The sequence below is a fragment of the Pelobates fuscus genome, chromosome 1 (assembly GCF_036172605.1).
Source record: "Pelobates fuscus isolate aPelFus1 chromosome 1, aPelFus1.pri, whole genome shotgun sequence".
In the NCBI taxonomy this organism is placed as follows: Eukaryota; Metazoa; Chordata; class Amphibia; order Anura; family Pelobatidae; genus Pelobates; species Pelobates fuscus.
This window is the reverse complement of record NC_086317.1, coordinates 165,717,396-165,737,295: the sequence shown is the minus strand read 5'-3', so window position 1 is coordinate 165,737,295 and position 19,900 is coordinate 165,717,396.

Here is a 19,900-nt window from a genome sequence, read left to right as displayed (position 1 = left end):
AACCAGAAATACCTGGGTTATTGAATAATGACAGGTTAAAACCGACAGCTTCATTGACAGGTTTTTATAATAATGACCATCATCCACTTTTAACTCTCCAAGTCATTCAGTCACATTAAAGGGAATCTCCAGTGTCAGGAAAACAATCTGTTTTCCTGGCACTGCAGGTTCCCTCTCCCTCCCACCCACCAATCCCCGGTTACTGAAGGGGTGAAAACCCCTTCAGTCACTTACCTGAGGCAGCGACGTACCTCGTCGCTGTCTCCTCCTCCGCGCTGCTCCTCCTACTGACTCCGTCGGCCGGTGGGCGAGACTGATCCCGCCCACCGGCCAGTGAGACCTAATGCGCATGCGCGTCAATGCCGCGCATGCGCATTAGCGCTCCCCATAGGAAAGCATTGAAAAAGATTTTCAATGCTTTCCTATGGGGAAATGAGCGACGCTGGAGGTCTTCACACAGCGTGAGGACGTCCAGCGACGCTCTAGCACAGATAATCTGTGCTATAATCCAGCAAGTTCCCTCTAGTGGCTGTCTAGTAGACAGCCACTAGAGGTGGAGTTAACCCTGCAAGGTAATTATTGCAGTTTATAGAAAACTGCAATAATTACACTTGCAGGGTTAGGAGTAGTAGGAGTTGGCACCCAGACCACTCCAATGGGCAGAAGTGTCCCTTTAACATTATCCCACACCTTCTTCAGTTGTTGAAGTGAGTGTGGACTGAATGGGTTGGGGTAAATAATGCTAGTATGACTGAATGACTTGGAGAGTTAAAAAATGGATGATAATCATTATTGAAAAAAAACAAAAAAAAATAGTGGCGATTAAATTTATGTTTTGAAAATGCCCATCATCCATTTTAAACACTTCAAGTCATTTAGTCATGTATGTACGTAGTGGGGAATCGCGATACAGCATAATACATAAACCAACCCAATTCAACCCTCCAAAATAATGACAGACAATGTAGTATGGATGAAACAGGCCACAGCATTTATTACAACATATGATAAATACTGTATAACACATCTATAATTTATTTAATAATTTCTCTTCTTTCTGTAACTAAAACGTTAAACATAAATAACCATAACTTAACATATAACTTAATACATAGTGTCATACAGTGAACCCAACCGTCCTTGCCAATAAACTGACCATGCGCCTATGTACCACTTCCTCTCCCCTCCCCCCTCGGCACTCCTCTTCCTTCCAATGCTTACCACCAGCCGACCTTTTCCTCGCTCGGTGGGCACGTCATAACAGGTAACGTAAGGTTAACCCTTTAGAGCAGGGGAGGTTGAGAACCTGAAAACGTTTTCACTTCATTCCACATAATTAACCTAACCACCTCAAACTTAATTGGCAAGGACATACCCCCGGCTAGCTGCAACTAAATATACTAATAGGGCGGGCGGGCGGGAAGCTGTTTGCTGGTAAAATCACCCCCCCACTAACTCACACAGAACATAATCCCACCCACACATTCTTTCCCAACCAATCCCACGCATCTATCCCCACACTCATACACAGGGCCGGACTGGGGATACAAAGCAGCCCTGGAAAAAAAAAATCTATGCCAGCCCCATAAGTCATTGCGCCATATATTGTCGCATGTAATATGTAAGGCTATGTCTTGCCACCCCAGATGATTGAGTAATATATATATATATATATATATATATATATATATATATATATATATATATATTTATAATTTATAGCTTTTTCTAATATAAAATATTGGTCATTTCAGAGTAAAACATTTAATTATGCAGTAAGCATACTCACATGCAGACACAGACAATCTCACTGACACACACAAGCTCATTGATACACAGCCTCATAGACAAACAATTCCACTAATATACATAAGCTCATTGACATAAAAACACAAGCTCATTCACTAGCAGGCACACACACACATGCAAGCAAGCTCACTCACTAGCAGGCGCACACACACACAGCTTAATGTAGTGGTTCTGGTGTCTATAGCCTGTCCCTGCAGGCTTTCGAATGTAAACACTGACTTTTCAGAGAAAAGGCAGTGTTTACATTGCTTCCTAGTGACACCTCTAGTGACAGACACTCAGACGGTCACTAGAGGCGCTTCCTGTGTCAGTGCGGATTGGCTGAGATCATCAAGCTTGATGATCTCAGTCATAGAGGCAGAGACCAGCACGACGTTGGAAAAAAAAAAAAGGTGAGTAAAACACTATTTTTAAAAACACACACAGACACCACGACTGACACACACACACACACCATGACAGACATACACACACCATGAGAGACACACCATGACAGACACACACACACACACCATGACACAGACAGACACACAGACACACCGTGACACAGACACACACAAACATGACACAGACACACATACCATGACACACACACACCATGACAGACAGACACACACAGCATGACACAGACAGACCCACACCATGACACAGACAGACACACACACACACACACCATGACAGACACACACAGCATGACACAGACACACACAGCATGACACAGGCACACACACACACACAGCATGACACAGGCACACACACACACAGCATGACACAGGCACACACACACACAGCATGACACAGGCACACACACACACACAGCATGACACAGACACACACACACACAGCATGACACAGACACACACACACACACACACACACACAGCATGACACAGACACACGCACACACAGCATGACACAGACACACACACACACAGCATGACACAGACACACACACACACAGCATGACACAGACACACACACACTCCCACTGACATACATACTTGTTGCTACCTGTGTGGGCAGACTGATATGTGTGCTGGCGGCCGCAGGGAGAACTTGAATGGCAGCCGCAGGGGAAGCTCTGCCTAATTACTGTGTCCCCCCACACTATTCTAGTTGATGGGGGAGGGGGGAATGCAAATGGGACTGAGAGACTTTGAGTCATCTCTGTCCTCAGTTTGCTAGTGCTATCTATGCTATCTAGGTAGACTTCAGCATATTTCACAATGTTGCTGGAAATCTGAATTTTGTAAACATGTACATGTTGCCCACGGTGTGTGTGTGTGTGTGTGTGTGTGTGTGTGTGTGTATATATATATATATATATATATATATATACTGTATGTGTGTGTGTATATATATATATATATATATATATATATATATATATATATATACAGTTGCAAGAAAAAGTATGTGAACCCTTTGGAATGATATGGATTTCTGCACAAATTGGTCATAAAATGTGATCTGATCATCATCTAAGTCACAACAATAGACAATCACAGTCTGATTAAACTAATAACACACAAAGAATGAAATGTTTCCATGTTTTTATTGAACACACCATGTAAACATTCACAGTGCAGGTGGAAAAAGTATGTGAACCCTTGGATTTAATAACTGGTTGAACCTCTTTTGGCAGCAATAACTTCAACCAAACGTTTCCTGTAGTTGCAGATCAGACGTGCACAACGGTCAGGAGTAATTCTTGACCATTCCTCTTTACAGAACTGTATCAGTTTAGCAATATTCTTGGGTCTGGTGTGAATCGCTTTCTTGAGGTCATGCCACAGCATCTCAATCGGGTTGAGGTCAGGACTGTGACTGGGCCACTTCAGAAGGCGTATTTTCTTCTGTTTAAGCCATTCTGTTGTTGATTTACTTCTATGCTTTGGGTCCCCATCATCTCAAGAGAACAACAGTCCTTGATAGATGCGGAAGTTCGGGCACTGTTCGCCAAAGGCGCAGTCCAACAGGCCCCGGATTCGGGGGATTTCTTCAGGTCGATTTTTCTAGTGAAGAAAAAGTCAGGAGAGTTCCGCCTAGTAATCAATTTGCGGGAATTGAACGCCTTCGTGGTCTACCACCACTTCAAAATGGAGGGTATCCATCTTCTACGGGACCTTCTCCGGCCGGGAGACTGGTTCACAAGGCTGGACCTGAATGGCGCTTACCTCTCCGTCTCGGTGGACGAGGACTTTCGCAGATTCCTCCGCTTCGTCTGGAAAGGCGAGCCATGCCAATTCACGTGCCTTCCCTTCAGCCTCAGCTCGGCCCCATGGTGCTTCACCAAGCTCCTGAAGACGGTGGTCGCTCGACTCAGGTCGGAGGGCGTCCTTTGCATAATATATGGACGACTTGCTGATCTTCTGCAAGGACCCCTCCAGTCTCAGGTATCAGACACGCTCTGTGATCTCCTTATTGGAACACCTGGGGTTTGTAGTCAATCTGAAGAAATCGGCCTTAGAGCCTTCCCAGACGGTAGAGTTCTTGGGTTTCGAAGTTGATGCGAAAGAATGTGTTCTCCTCCTGCCTTTGGCCAAGATAGCAACCATTCGGAAGGAGATAAGAATTACTTTACGGCAAGACCAGATTCCCCTTTGAATGTTAGTTCGCTTGGTGGGTCTCCTCTCGGCCTCGATACAGGCAATCTACCCGGGCCCACTGCATTACAGGGCCATGCAACGGCTGAAGGCTCATTTTCTGCGCAGGAGACCCTCTTTTACGACCAGATGATTCCCCTGTCTCTGAACGTGAGGACCAAACTGCACTGATGGCTCCTGCATATGTCTGCCTGGAACAGCAAGGCGATATTTGGACCAACCCCGGATTTTGTGCTGGAATCAGATGCGAGTCTTTGGGGCTGGGGTACCAAGTGCACGATCGGTCTACGGGGGGCCCGTGGTCGGACAAGGAATCGGAATTCCACATCAATTGCCTGGAGTTGATTGCGGGTTCATTTGCGATTCGGTGCAGTACATCAACCGCTTGGGGAACGCTCAGTCTCGAACACTGTCGGTGGTGACGAAAGAGATTTACAGCTTCTGTTTCCAACGCAACAGCACCAGCGGAATATCTCCCGGGGGAGTCGAACCTAACGGTGGACTGGTTCTCCAGACATTGGAGGGATGCCAGCGATTGGAAACTCCTTCGACCCATCTTCCTCAAACTCACGTATCAGAGGGGTCCGTTCACGGTGGATCTATTCGACTCCAGGACGAATCACCAGATCCAGACATACTTCAGCTGGCTCCCAGATCCAGCGTGCGCAGCAGTGGACGCTTTTCTCCAGGTGTGGCCTTCGCAGGGAGCGTATGCGTTTCCTCCGTTTGCTATGATTCCCAGGGTATTGCTACAAGTTCAACGTCGACGTGTGTCCTTGGTGTTGCTGACTCCGCTATGGCAGAGTCAAGCCTGGATTCTGGAGCTCCTGGATCTCTCCTATCGGGATCCTCTACTCTTACTGACCTCTCGAATGCTCCTCTCGGACTCCCGGGGCAACCCGCACCCCCTTAGTGAGGGACGGCCACCTGCACTTGGTGGCCTGGGCTCTTTCAGGGGTACCTGGAATGTCGAGGCGTTATCGCAATCGGCTAAAGACCTTCTCTGGGATTTCTGGGCTCCCGGGACGAGGAGATGCTATTTCTCAGCATGGGGTTCCTGGTGTCGTTGGTGCTTGGAACGGGATACCGATCCCTTTACAGGCCCTGTAACCAGCGTGCTGAATTTTTAGTCTCACCTCTTTGACTTGGGACGATTGTAGTGCGGCTAGGTCAGCTAGGTCAGCTATCTCAGCGGCGCATGTCCCGCTTAGAGATTTTCCCATCGGCCAGGATACGCTTGTCTGCAGACTTCTGCATGGGATGAGGCTGGCGCGTCCACCGGTGCCTAAGTACTCCTCCCTCTGGGTTTTAGCGTTCCTTCGGGATTGGCCGGATAACCAGGACCTTTCACTTCGCCAGCTTTCGGCCACACTTGCCCTCTTGTTGTGTCTGGTCTCGTTCAGACGTGTTTCTGATGTCCGGGCCTTCGATGTCAACGCTTTCACGTTCTCTCCAGAGGGGGTCACCTTCAAGGTGGTTAGACGTACCAAGTTGGATTTGACGGCTGTGTCGTACCCTTACTTCAGGGATTCTCCTAAACTCTGTGTGGCGAAGGCGCTAGCTTGTTATGTAGCAGTTACCTCTCCACTTCGCTCTTCTCATTCTGGCCAGTTGTTGATCTCGTATGTCAGACCCCACAAGCCGGTCTCTTCCCCTACCCTGGCTCGATGGATAAGATGGTTATTGACACTGGCGGGGGTGAATGCGACCTTCGGAGCGCATTCAGTTAGAGGCGCCGCAGCTTCCGGAGCTTTCATGGCAGGCGCTTCCCTTCAATGATATTTTGCGTTCAGCGGACTGGTCCCGAGAAGATACTTTTCGACAATTCTACTTTAGACCGTCGGACCATGCTTCTTTTGCTTTGCTGTCGGAGCGTTAAAACAGCATATATGGGGCGGCGGAGCCTGGCTTCCAGGCTGCAAGGACGTGCTGAATTAGAGCTCCTGAGCATCATGGCACGATTTGGGGCAAAAACCCCAATAAAACAGCACGTTCAACGCCTGGAAGGTGACAGCACAACCGGGGACACCCGGGCAAATTGATTGATACCAGCCATTAACCAATTGCTTACCGGGAACCGGCACCAGCATCAAGATGCCTACTCGAGGCCCTGTCGGGGAGAGATGGCCGCTCTCCTCACGGGCGACTCGGCAGAGAGATTCTCCAAACGACTCACCTCCTACCCCCTCCCCCCCAACCCCCTGGACTGGCGGGGGTCATCCCGGTCCGCACGGTGGGTTTGGAGCCGCCAGCCACACCAAGAAGCGAGGTGGAGAAAGACCACTGTCGGCGCCCACGAGGCACCCCTAAGATGGCGGATAGTGACACGCCGCCCACGCCAAATCAACCCCAGCACACGCTGATATACCAAGACACTGCACAGCGCCTGGAGGTAATATTCAGCCGCTTCTGGGCAAACCTTAGAGACCGCATGAGAGCAGCACAAACCGCTCAAAGTCCAGCACGGATGATGGGTGGGGGAGGCAGACAGCGGTGGGGAGAGGAAAGCATACCCTTGGGCAAAGCGACAGGCGCCCCACACACTCCCAAACCACAGTGCCCACCCGGGTTGCAGGCAAAAAGGGCGAAGTCCCGGACGCATCGTCCACACGCAAGGAGGCGTCACTGCCGAAAGAGGCCAAAGACCACCAGGCCCTCCATTGCCCCGTCAGGGGAAGAAACTCAGGCTCCAGAAGCTGCAGAGTTCATGGCACCATGGTGCAGGCCTACACAACAGCCTGGGGCTGGAAGGATGTCCCCACACTGGCCACCGCTGCAGCAGCCTCCGACACTACCTCAACCACTGTCCACTGCTTCACAAGAGATGGCATCGGATAATAGAGACTCTCTACACAAAGCCTCCATACAGGTCAGCGCCAGGCTCATCATCTTCAGCCTAAGCCTGTTGTACTGTGTGACCAGGATTGACACCCATGGAGAAAAGGAGGCATCACCACACACAGCTCCGAACCACAGTGACCCACAAGCTAACAGTCATACCAATTGTTGAGCAAAGGTTATCGTTTCTTTTCCTCTACTGTTATGACTTTCCATCACGTAATCTATATAATGCATATTAAGCGTAAATATAACCAACGTTGATATAAGCATCATGAATATCTAGCTAGCATGTTGACCACAAGCTACTGAAAACCTACAACCTATCTTACCATGTTATTGTTGCATGCAATCGCACCCTATACCCTAAAAAATGTGCAAGATATATCTGATACCCCGCTGTTATTATTGTTTATTTGCATAAGCACGTGAAATGCCGTCGGGGCATCACATGCCTGTATGTTAAACTTTCCTGCACTGCAAAAAAAAAAAAAACAGCATATATGAAGCCTCCTGTCATGTTATAAAATTGTAGATTATACTAGCTTTAGTGTAACTATAATATTAGTTTTATTAATGACAGGAGGCGAATATTTCCCGCCCAGTTTTCTCCCCTCCCCCCCCCCCCCTGTTTTGGTTTAGTTGTTTTGACTGATTTTCTGTTTATTTGCCTGATCTCCTAGGCTACGTTTGTTAGTCTTGGTAGATATCTAGGGAAGTTGGGGGAGGTATCTGGAATATTGTATTGTTTCATGTTGTTATACTGTCAGTACCGGATGATGGGATTCATGTTTTCTCAGTACATTTAGTTCACTAATCTGTGTTTTCGACTCTGTTTATCTCGTTTCAGTTTAATGGTTCGACTACAGTTCGTAGAACCGACTGTCTTACAGGATAAAGATCAAGATTCCATCCATTCTTCCAAGTTTCTTCCGGATGGCATTCATCATTACGTTATTTGTTTGTTCTTCCTTTTGTTTGTTTATTGGCATTGTTATGTACCTTATTTTATGGCAGCATGAAAGAGGAAATAGTTGGTTGGGAGGAGCCTTTTATGGATTCCTGATGTTTTTGTCTCTGGTATTTTTCTCTCTATGTTAATGTGCTATGGAGTTCTAGTAAAGAGAGACTTAAGCAAATATTCGCCTCCTGTCATTAATACAATTAAGATTATAGTTACACTAAAGCTAGTATAATCTACAATTTTGTGGGGAGTATTGTACCATCTGTTTAATATTTTGTAATGAGTCGTGTATATTTAAACAGTGGCAGACTTTATATAACGTATTTAAAGAGTTATTCCATTCTTTCATGGTTATATCTTTGGCCAAATCGTGATTCCATTTATTAATTGCCCGGGGAATTGGCTTTCTCTGAGTCTTATATATTATTTGTTGGCATTTATTTACCAAATGGGTATAATCTGACTGCTCATATAAATCTGATAGAAGCTTAAATGGTGGTTCCAGAGGATTAAATCTTAAATATGTATTCAAAAAAGATTTTACCCTGATTTATTTGAGCCAATCATTATTAGGTATGATATATTCAATTTGGAGTTGTTCATAGGATTTTACTCTATTTCCTAACAGAAGGTTGGATATCGTTTTTAAACCATATGAAATCCAGATTTCTAAATTTATATCTGTCATTATTTCTGCCAGTATTCTTAAATTTATGCCAGGGATTATTTTATTTTTTAACCCATTTTTATTTTTTTTAAATAGAGACCAGGTGGGAAACATTTGTTGGACTGTCAGTGATTTGGAGTTTTTGATACAGTAATTTGTTTCTTTATCCATTGACCATAGAAGGGTTCTATAATCCCTACCTCCCGAGGTCATGCTCTGTTCGCTTTTATACCAATTTTCATTTAGAGTCTTCCTTATTTATCACTAGGACATGCGCTAATAGATTAGATTGTGCAATGTCCTGGATAATTGGGATACCCATACCTCCTTCATCTTTTTCCTGGAAATAATATCTTTTTTAATTCTGTTTTTTTTGCCTGCCCCGATAAATTTGGTAAATGATGTTTGAATTAACTCTAGCCAGCTATCTGGAATCTTGATAGGGATCATTCTCATAATATACGAGAATTTTGGCACGATATATACTTTTAGTGTATTTATTTTCCCTGACCAAGAGATTTCCAGAGTTTTCCATTTCTTCAAATTATGGTTTGTTTCTTTAATTAAAGGAAGAATATTACTCTCTAGCCATTTCTTTGGGTTTTTGGAGATTTTTATACCCAGATATTTGAAATTACTTTTGACTTGTTTAAATCCATAGTTTTTTTTCTATTCTATCAATATTATTTTAGGACGTGTTTAAATATAATGCTGTGGATTTTTCATTATTTATCTTGTAGTTAGAAAAAATACTATAATTTCTGATGGCATCGACCACTTGGTCTATGGAGTCCTCTGGATTCTGAACTGTTATCAATACATCATCAGCATATAACTTGATTTTTTGATTATTGTTTTCTCCAAACCCCCTTATACCTTGTTTAGATCTTATGTCTACGGCCAAATGTTCAATCGATAAAATATACAATAATGGTGATAAAGGGCAACCCTGGCGTGTACTCTTAGAGATTCCAAACCATTTAGACTTAATTCCAGGACCCACTATTCTGCCTTGAGGGTCACTGTATAATGCAATTATTGCACTAAGTATCTCACCTGAGAATCCAAATGAAACCAATGACTCTCTGACAAAATCCCAGCTGACCCTGTCAAATGCTTTTTCAGCATCCAATGACAGGGTCAGCATGGGTATACTTTCTTCTCTTGCCCGTTCCATTATCCCTATCATGTTTTTTATAGGGCTTGAGGAATGCCGTCCCGGAATAAATCCCACCTGGTCTCTATGTATTATATGAGTAACTATTTGTTTAACTCTATCAGCCAGTATTCCCGCATACACCTTGATATCTACATTTAAAAGAGAGATCGGTCAATAACTCTCTACTTTCTCTGGGTTCTTATCCGGTTTTAATATTGGGACCATATTGCCCTTTAGCATTTCCTGTGGTATTTTAGTTTTTAATATAAATTCATTGAAAGTAGTCTCTAGATATGGTGATATTTCCCTTTTAAGTAATCTATAGAAGGTTCTTGTAAATCCATCTGGCCCTGGCGCTTTATTTGGCTTCAGGGTTTCTATATGTTTGTGTATTTCATATAGGGAGATTGGGGCATTCAATTAATTTAATTGAGATTCTGAATGTTTTGGGATTATTTTATCTTTAAAATAATCTGTTGGATTATATTGATTATAGGGTAGGTTATATAGTGAGTGATAATAATCACTAAAAGCCTTTCCTATTCTTTCTGGAGATAAGCAAGTCTCACTTCTATATAGAATTTTGGAAAATATTTTTTGCTTAATTTCTTTCTTAAGTCTATTGGTTAATAGAGATGTCCCGAACAGTTCGCCGGAAACTATTCGCCGGCGAACATAGCTTGTTCGCGGTCGCCGTGGCGGGCGAACATAAGCAATGTTCGGTCCGCTCCCTATTCGTCATCATTGAGTAAACTTTGACCCTGTACCTTACAGTCAGCAGACACATTCCAGCCAATCAGCAGCAGACCCTCCCTCCCAGACCCTCCCACCTCCATGATGAATAGGGGGCGGACCGAACATCGCATATGTTTGCCCGCCGCGGCGACCGTGAACAAGCTATGTTCGCCAGCGAACAGTTCCCGGCGAACTGTTCGGGACATTTCTATTGGTTAACAATCTGTCCGCTCTATTGCCTCTATAACAAAAGGTTGCTTTTAATCTTTCAAGTGTTTTACTAACCTTCATTAACAATAATTCATTAATCATGTCTTGTAGACTAGAAATTCTATTTGTGAACTGTTCATTGGGGGCCATTTTGTTATCTTTTGAAAGATTATATAGTTGAATGTGTAAGTTAGTTAACTCTCTTTCACTATATTCTCTGTTCTCAGAGGCTAATTTCATTAAAACGCCCCTAATCACCGCTTTATATGAACACCAGATTCCTGAGGAGGAGATATGATCAGATTGGTTTTCTTTAAAGTAGTACTCTGTTTGCTTCTTTATAAATTCTATATCCTTTTTTTTGACAGGATATTGTCATTTCACCTCCATTCTGGTCTTGGAATTTCAAAGGAATCTTTGATATCCAAGATGACTGCATTGTGGTCTGACCATGTGATCTCATTAATATTAATTATATTTGTCTGTTGTGCTAACTTAATATCTCCTAATACCAAATCAATACGAGAATATGCATAATGAGATTTTGAAAAACAAGTAAAATCTGCATCTATTGGGTGGAAAATACGCCAGCTGTCCAATAATGAATAATCTTGAATTATTTGTCTAAATTTTTCTGAGTGTTTGAGGAGTCCTCTGTCTGTTATCTGTCCCGTAATGTTTTTTTTTTATCTAGAAGTGGGTCGCATACCAAGTCCCCTAGGATCACCGGGATACCTTGTTTGACCGTTTCCATTCTTTTTAAAACTCTACCTATAAAGGGTAGTGAATAGTGGTTTGGTGCATACAGATTAACTATTGTATATATAATGTTATCTATCTCACAGACTATTATAACAAATCTTCCCTCAATATCTTGTTCTGTATATATACTTGTCATGCCAAAAGCATGAGTTGGTGTTTGATGTGTGTTGATATATGTTAAGAGTTGTTTTTTTGTAAACCTTGGGATGACATTTATTGTGGTCTTTGATCTTGCACCAGGCCTAGACCATAAAACATCTAGATAGCCATCACCAGAGCTGGACACAAGGAATTGCATATAGTGGGCAATAAGCTGCCAGACCAACTCCCTCTGATCCCCCTCCAGCGGTCTGCCTACTGAGAAACAACTAGTTTAGGTATATACTGAGGGTGCTGGACTATCCAGGGAGTTATTAATTTTTTCTTTGGTCAGCAACTTCTAGGAGACCTATACCATCTAAGACTCCCACAAGAATTCTATATGGGGTAAATACATGTAAGGAATTTCTTGTGTTTTCTCCTATTTTATTGTATGTACTGTTTTGCAATTTATTTCTGTATTTTGTACTCAGCACTGTGAATCTTATTTGTCAGATTAAATGTTTACTTAATCAGCTTGTGTCTCTGTTCTCTATGAGCTTCACTCTCCAGAGGAAAGCTCAGGTAAACACGCTACCAAAAATGGTTAATTATATGGGTTTGATCAGTAAAAGTAGAACTGTGATTCTATAATTCTCCTGTGTGTGGGGTAACCTAAGACGCCCGGGATTAAAGTCTTGGTGGTGGCAGTAAAGTGTGTACTAGAGGGTTAGTGTAGAAGGGATTGCAGGGGTTAATTGAGTGGTTGCTGGGACTAGCAACAGGTAACCAGGGGCCTGGTTTCATTAACCCGGTCACTTCCACACTCTCCCCGCTGTCTCGGCTGGGCCTATAGCCCACGCTCGTGACAATACTTCTGAAATTTAATTCTCTGTATAGCAATATAGCAACCCCTGCTTTTTATTGTGTTCAAGAGACGTTGAGAGGATCGTTGTGTAAAATTTAGACCAGGACACCACAAACATCTATTTTCTGTTTCTTCAGATATTCTATTAAGATTGCAAAAACACAATAATAGGTCGCGCTAAAAACAGATAAATGTATAATAACAATGTAAAATAAATAAATAACAAGATAAAATTAAACAAGATCAAAAAGACAAAAAGAAGAGGAATAAAAATATTAATATTAATCCACTTGCACACACTCTAACAGTGAAGAATGGAACAATAATAATGAATATATACTGAATATAAAAAAAAAAAAAAGTAGTCCCAATACTTAATAGTCTTCTTGTATATTCCAATAAATTAGTGGAAGGCTTGGTATGTAGGAATTTCCAATAAAGAAGATGGATCTTCTAATTCATGGGGTGTCTTGACTCCGTGGTAGACATAAAAAGACAAAGCAAAGAAACTCCAATAGTGCAAACTGAGGACCAATAAGAGCAGGATAAATATAAGGGAGATATTGTACTATTCAGTATATATACATTATTATTGTTCCATTCTTCACTGTTAGAGTGTGTGCAAGTGGATTAATATTAATATTTTTATTCCTCTTCTTTTTGTCTTTTTGATCTTGTTTAATTTTATCTTGTTATTTATTTATTTTACATTGTTATTATACATTTATCTGTTTTTAGCGCGACCTATTATTGTGTTTTTGCCATTTTTCCTTTGAGGTTATTAGAGGGAACCTCATACCCATAGGTTGCAGCTTTCTATTTGTCCCCATTCCTATTAGATCACTCAGCGCTGATCCAATACCTATCCTATTCTATTAAGATTGATCTATTAAATGAGGAATTAAGTCCCTGGGTGTTTATCGTTGCAAATCTAACTATATTTTCTTAGTGTTTCGTCCTTCAAACCATCAGGACCCAAGCCCATAACGCAAAATTCCAGTTTCATCACAGACCGAGCAAACATATACACATATAACATAAAAAACCCGTATATATAGGGGTACCTTCGTGTCCCTGTGGGCACCCTACCCAAGGCCAGGGGCACCTTAATAATTGCCATTCGCAAATGGCAACCCAATCGGAGGACTGCTTGGGGAGCAAATTATTCTTTCTTCCTACCTTTATAAATCACTATATCCCATCCCCATCTTTCTTTTCTCTTTATCTACCTATTATTCCTCTTCCCCTCTCATCCCACCCCATGACCTCCATCTCCTGTTTATGAAAGACCAGTATATGATCTTCTTTATCTAACCTTTATTAAATCAGGTCTTTCTTATCTGGTTAAATTGTCCCCTCCCTCTATTTTCGCCTCCCTCCTTCTCAACTTTCTCTTTCTTTTTGTCCTCTGCTCTCCATTCTCATTTATCTAAAATCTTCTGTTTTGTTCTCATAAATAAAGAGTATGTATTTCATATGTGTGATCTCTACTTTTAAGTTTGTGTAAATAATCTGTGTTTCGTGATATATTATATAATATTTACAATACTTCTCTCTGTTATTTAGGGCATATTAGGTGATATCCTATCCTATATTCTTATTTTATTGTGTGTCCTAAAGTAAGTAATAGTGAAACCCTTTTAATAACTTTGTGCCTTCTTTAGAATTACTATATATCTTAGTGTGATATTATTCTTCGCATATTGTGCTTTACAACATCATTTTGTACCAGTAGTGATTCAATTAAGAATGTAGATACATTTTCTTTTTATTAATCTGTCTTTTATTGAGGCATTAGTTAATTGGGGTACAGAATAAAAGAGGGGGTGTACAGTTTCATACAGCTTGGGGGTCACGTCAATACAGTACATCATCTCTCATGAGAAACTGCCTCATTTTATATTTTTAAGCATTCAATAAAATTACAAACACGAGGAAAGCATTTATAATAAAGTGGAGAGCCTTAAGCAGGTCACCAAAGCTTCTCTATGAGGTCAAAACAAAGGTTATATACGCAACTTGGATAGGTCGTGTAAAACAGGCTAAACATTGTTAAAGATAAGGTTGCTTTGGTGATAGTCAAGAGTAGAGTGCATGCTGGACATGGTTCAACTGCGAATACTTATGTGGTATCTGTTTAGGTACATGCTAGGTATTATGCAGTTGGCCCCGTGGAAATGCTAGTCGCTTACATAGGAGGTACACATGTTTATAGGATTGGCCCTGGGAGTCTGGCCCGTAGTTAAGTATACGTAAAATATATATCATGCTATGCAGAGGCCAATGAGTGAGTGGCCGGGAGGCATGGAAGACATACCAAGGGGAGCAAACAGGCATCCTACGCTAGTACGAGTTGCTGAGTACATGTTTAAATACAAGCTAGACATGGGGGCTAGATAACCTGGCTCCTTAGATTCGTACAGCTTCACATGCGTGTCGTTGGTAGGGCAGGGAAGCTAAGACCGGCACCATGTGTCCGGTACAGGTGAAACTTCGTTAGATTTCGCCCAGTGTCAAAGGTTATGAGGGGGCCAACAGGTTAAGCAAAAATGATAGTCTCGCCTTTTGGTATGGGCAAAGAAATTATACATGGTAAAGTCCCGCTTGGTGCTGCAGGCTGCCCAGTGTTGCATGCCCGTATGTCCCGATGAGCGAAGTTCCCGCCTGCTGCGTCCCAAGGTATGTGCGGCATGTCTAGCGGTCGGACCAAGGCAATGTGCAGTGATGTTGCGTCCGGCTGTTCCAGAGATTTAGGCCCAAGTCCAGGTTACGTGGTATTACCCGCTCGTCTGCACGCTCCACCGGGTACGTTGTTGTGTTTCGAGGTGGATTCCGTCCGTCTTCCATTTTCCCATGTGTTGTGGTAGCACTACGTCCGGACGCCACTAGCCTTCAGCCTGAGGCCTTTGTAGGCGCTCGCGCCCTTATGCCATTGATCCCATCAGCAGGATCGTGGGCCCTGGGTGTCGCTTCTCCCAGGGTGTATGGCAGGCAGTAGAGGGGTTCCTCTCGTTGAGCGCCCAGCTCAGAAGAAGGGCGAGCGGCCTCGTGGGCAGCCCCATCCACGTGAGCTGTGCATCGAGCAGGGTCTGCGGGGCTTTGCGCCCGGAGAATCTCTGGGCTTGGGTACCCCGTTGTGGTGTGAGTTGCAGCCTTGTGTGCCATGTCAGGATGTGTCTGCTCTCTGGCGCGGGCTCAGCAGGTTATTCCTCGCCCATGTGGCCTCCGCCATCTTGGCCTTGGGCCTGCACGGTGGTCTGGTAGTGCCTCCGATTTCAGTTTGGGGCATGGACCGGGATCACCCCCCCGGTCCGGTGGGGGGGGGGTTCAGGGCCGGAACCACCGTTAGGTTTCATGCATGACATGCTCCGTTGGGCGGGATAGTGGAGCGGCGGCCGTCCACTCCACTCACCGTCAGGCTGGATCCCGTGAAACGCTTCAGGGAAACCCCCTCCGGGGGACTAGAGCTCCGGGAGCAAGCCTCTCCCCGGCTCCGGTAGCTTGTCTATGTTGCTGGTCACAGTTGTTGGTCGCCTGGGTCCGTGAGAATCACGATTTATAGCGTGGGGAAGCCATACTATGCAGGAGCTGCTCTTCCCTGCGACCGCTCGGCTCGGCGGTCCGGCCCCGCCCCCCGTAGATACATTTTCAGTATAAACCATCAAGTTAAAATTATGAGAGAAAAAAAAACAAAAACCTTAAATCCCTATATTTCGCTTTATATCGTGTTGTAGATCTGCAGCTCAGGAAATTTCCTATTGATCTTTTATATCAGCATTGTATAATAAGAGAGGGTCTAGAGCCTTTTGGGAGGAGTCATTAACCAGTAATTGTCTATATTAAATTTTTTCTTTTAGAGAGGCGTGAGGGGAGAGAGAGAAGAGAAAATACATGTAATTTAAATGCTTTAGGATCTTCTCTTATTCATTTTAATTTTGCAGGTTTTTTTCTTTAAGCCATTTGGCAAATTTTTATGGAGAGTCAAATGATACTGTACTGTATTCGTAGGATATAATTATTTTTGTGGGGAAACCCCACTTGTATTTTATACCCTTATTTCAAAGTATTTTGGTTAAATCAGTATATTGTATTCTTTCCGGTCTAGTATGGTAGGAAAGATCAGGGTAGATCTTTACTTGTGCGTATGCAGGAATCGTGTGGATATTTCTCACCGCTATCATGATCTGTTCCTTAAGTCTAGATGATACACAGCATATAATAACATCTCGTGGTTTTGAACTGTGTATATCTGGGGGTTTGAATGTTCTATGATATCGCTCCAATATATGGTTATACCCTGATATATATATGTCAAGAGCTTTTATAAGTTCCAATATATAATTTTCTAGTTGCTCATGTGTAATGATTTCTGGAATATCACGTAATCTTCTCGTTCTATCTTCTAGGTCGGCAATTTTTTAATCCATATTGGAGATTTTTTTCTTCTTGCTTTTTAATTAGTTTCTCTTGTTGTTGAAATTTTTCTTTCAGTTGGAGCATGTGCAGTTCATTTTCTTGGAGTTGCATCTTTATTTGGTGTTGTTCCTTCTTAATTTATTTTCTCATGTTGTTAATTTCAATTTTACATTTTTCAAGCAAAGAATCGAATGCAGCTTCCAAAAAAACAGTCTGATCTTTTATATTAGATGAAAGATTTTTTGGGGTGCATATTTGTGATGCTTTCTTCCAATTCATTTGCCTCTAAGTTTGATTTATTTGTTTGGGGGGAGAAGAAAGAGAGTTGGTTTTCTGGTTTATTCTCTTGCTTCTTGTCTCTCTTCGTTGCATTCTTTGGATCATTGTTTTTTTTTGGTAGCCATTTATACAATCTGCCCTTTTCCAAATATATTCTGCTCACTTTCTTTAAGCTCCAGGGAAAATATAGTACATCCAGAAACTCAGCTTAATCCTTTTACCTTACCCTCTCTCTCTCTTTATTGCTTAATTGATGAAATTTCAAAGTCCTGCACCCGGATTTTGTATATTGATTATTGTGTCAATTACTTGGAATTACTCCTGTTTTTCTCCCTTCCTCTCTCTCCCCTTCTTCTTCTTCTTCATCTCTCTCCTTTCCTCTTGTTGAATTCAGGTGGTTTACTCCTTGGAGGTCACTCCCTTCTCTGTTTGCGCCTAGTTAATCATAAGCCTTAATTTCATTTAATTAAATACAAACTTTGGCCTGATTTTAACTGGATTTCCTTATCTGTTTCTTCCTCCCCTATCTTCCCCATTTTATTAGCTGTTAGTTTGAACTTCCTAGAAACAGGAAGAATCAACATAAGACAACAAGTAGTAAAAGTTGAGGGGGACCCCCTAGCTGTAAATGCTATTAATGCTAAATATTCCCTTGCTCCCCCTTTACTCTCCTCCAGTCTCTCTCTTCCCTTTATTTTTAAATAGATCTAATATTCTTATGGAGTGATAACATTTTGTAAAAAGTCATGCAGCTGTATCTGATTGACCAACAGCCATTAAGGAGAGAAAATTATATATACATACACACCGTATATACTCGAGTATAAGCTGACCCGAATATAAGCAGAGGCCCCTCATTTTACCCCCCAAAAATGGGAAAACTTATTGACTCGAGTATAAGACTAGGGTGGGAAATGCAGCAGCTACTGGTAAATTTCTTCAATTCTAGGTCTCTGAGTTTGGTTTGCAGTGATAAGAGTTGATGCTGTATATCTTGTGTAGGATTGGATTTGTTCTTGTGCGTGAGGTCTGTTATCTCAGATATCAGCGTAGTGTATTCTTTGAGCCGTTGTTTTTTGGCATAGCTACCTGCTCTAATGAAAAGACTGCGCATGACAGCTTTGTGTGCTTGCCAAGTAGTCGATTTCAGGGGTCGTGTTTGTGTGGAAGTAGGAGAGCAAGTCAGCTTTGATTTGGTCCATCTAATAGTAGGGAGTCGTTAAGTCTCCATGACCCTTTGCCTGCCGTAGGGAACTGTTCTGCCAGAGCTAGTGTTATTGGCGCATGATCAGACCAGGTAATCAGGCCAATCTAGGCTGACAGAAGCTTATGCATTGTTGTGGCTGGCAGAAGGAATCTGTCAATTCTGGTGTAAGTGTTGTGGACTGGGGAGTGGAAGGTATAGTCTCGCTATAGTCGCTATAGTCTCGCTATAGTTGCGTGCAGATGCTTTGGTGAGTTTGTGGGCTGATGTGGAATCGAGAGAACAGGCTAAAAGGAAATAAGTGTCTCCCCCTATGATGAGTTCTCCGAATTTATATAGGTTGGCCAGGGCAAATATGTTGTCCAGAAATTCTGTTTGATTTGTGTGAGGGCCATATATATTAAGCAGTGTATACGGTTCATTATTGATATAGCATTAGAGCAATAGGTACCTTCCATGTCTATACCCAATTTTCTTAACCAGTGAGAACGCAACTGTTTTCCCTATCAGGATGGATACCCCTCTCTTTTGTTTCTTATAACATGAGTGATAATCATGTGGAAATAGTTTGGAGCAGAACTTGGGACGGGTACCCCATTTGAAGTGGGTCTCCTGGTAGAACGCTATATGGGCTTTATGTTTCTTCGCCTCTTCCAATGCTAACCTACGTTTATGGGGGGAGTTCAGACCCTTGACGTTTAGAGACAAAAAATTAAGCGTCATTGAGGTAGGTGATGTCTGGTGGCTAAGTGGTCATTGGGGCGGGCTGCAATGTTCCTAGCGGTGTCTGGTTTGGAGACGCTACTTGTGCGCCATAGTGGAATAGCTTGGCATGCTATCGTTAGTGTTTTATAGTGCGGTGCGTGGGGATAGAACAAAGAGGTTTTGGTCTCTGGTTTATTTAGTTGAATGCCAGGTGTCCTGGTGATGGTGCCTTCATGGGGCGATCCGTTCAATGTGTTAATGTGGTTGTGGTGTATGGTAGACCTATGTGTGTTCACATATTTAGCTATATACCTTGGACGATGCAGTAACTGCTTAGTAGGTTTGGGGGGTAGGGAGGGATTACTTATATATATCATAAACTGATACAGTAGGGTAGGAATAACTATATACAAGATTCCGTCATGGGAGGTGCCGAGTGGCATAGACGGTGATAACAAGGCTCACGCAAGCCTGGGGGGTGTTAGCAAACAGTCGGGTGATTGACCCTCAGTGGTTTGTGGGGTCCCGTCAGGGGGTCTTTTGGCTGTGGGTTGACCTCGGCTTGTCTGGGAGCGACATATACTTGTATGTCCCCACATG